Source organism: Protopterus annectens, chromosome 9.part0 (genome assembly GCF_019279795.1).
Source record: "Protopterus annectens isolate FY-2018-M chromosome 9.part0, PAN1.0, whole genome shotgun sequence".
Taxonomy (NCBI): Eukaryota; Metazoa; Chordata; order Ceratodontiformes; family Protopteridae; genus Protopterus; species Protopterus annectens.
Window position 1 is genome coordinate 322,591,415 of NC_056743.1, and position 1,771 is coordinate 322,593,185.

Consider the following 1,771-nt stretch of genomic DNA (forward strand, 5'->3'; position numbering starts at 1 on the left):
TCCATGCCTAAAAAACAGATGCTCAAAATGGCCAAAGACCTAATTACTTTGATCAGGGGCTCCCATCCCCCTCCTGATAAGAGGCCTAGGCAAGATACAGAGTATGATTCTTCTGATCAGGTATCTATTTCCTCTGATTCCTCTTCTGAACAGGATTACTCCATGCTTCCCTATGAGGATTCTGATGCTGAAGAATCCATTCCTTCAGCCTCTCCTCCTGAGGATTATTCTTTTGGGGAAACCCTGCATACTATGAGGGAGCATTTCCACTGGGAGAGCCAAGATTATTCTGAATCTAAGAAAAGGCTCAGAGACTTTCTGCTATTTCCTCAGCACAGACCCCTTGCTATTCCACCTGTTCTAGACATTGTAGATGATGTATTTTCAGAGTCCGGCCTGTCCCCTGTACCTTTACCCCCTGCACCTGCTAAGCCAGACAGATACTACAGGGTCCCGGATTCTCATAAATTCCTATATAAAAACCCTGCTGCTGACCCAGAACCTATATCTCAGGATCCCAAGGGGGTTAATGCTTCCACTGCAAAAAAACCCTGTCCCCTCTGATAGGGATTCTAGGGCTCTAGACAGATGGGGGAAAAAAGTCTACACTTCTGCTACCCTGGCTGTAAGGGCTTTAAATTGTCAGTTTCATATGCTTAAATATCAGCAATATTTAATGTCACTGCTTAAACAGAAAATGTTGACAAATACTGAATGTTCAGAGAATAAGGAATTGCAGGATTTATTGCATGCAACTGAACAAGTGGGAAAGCATACTTTGCAATGTGGTTATGATTCACTGGAGGCCCCTTGCAGGGCCGCTGTTACAGGTTCTGTTATTAGAAGGCATGCTTGGTTAAAGGAACAGAATCTGCCTGATCATGTTAAAGCAAAATTATTGGATACACCATTACAGCATGATACTTTGTTTGGTACTAAAGCAGAAGAGGTGTTGAAAAAAATGGAGGATAAAGCAAAGTCCATGCAGACAGTCAATGATTTCTTACAGGTACAGCCACCCAGATTTAGCAGGAACTGGACTTCTAAAAATTGGTCCTTTCCAGTGTCAGACAGACCACAAAGAGGCAGATACAGGCGTCCCAGAGGCAGATCTCAGCCCCAAGGCTCATACAGGCCTAAACAATGGGGTGCTCCTACCTCCAAAAGCGGAGAAGATAAATCACAACCTTACAGGAAACGGTCCCAATGACTTTCCTCTACCAGTCCCAAGCAGTTTTCTTTTGACAGCCCCCTTAGGGGGAAAACTAGCACTTTTTTCATCACATCAAATTGGCAAATGGTTACACAAGACAAATGGGTCCAGAACATAGTGTCCCAAGGCTACAGGTTACATTTTCACACTCTAATCAATGGGCAGAGGCACAAAAGCAAATTACAGCCCTCATGGACATGAGGGCCATACAGCAAGTACCTCAACAAGAGCAGGGGCAAGGATTTTACTCCAGACTTTTCCTAGTACCCAGGAAGGACAAAACCTGGAGACCATTACTGGACCTGTCTACACTAAATACATTTCTGGAAGTTCCAGAATTCAAGATGTTGCCTCTACAGCAGCTACTGCCCATGCCGGGCAAGAGGGCTTGGCTCGTAACTTTGGACCTAAAAGAGGCATACTGCATGTCCCAATCAGACAATGTTGCAGAAGATATCTCAGATTCATAGCTGGCTCAATGCATTACCAATTCTCTGCACTGCCCTTTGGCTTATCTACTGTACCCAGGGTCTTCACAAAATACCCGGCACCAGTAAT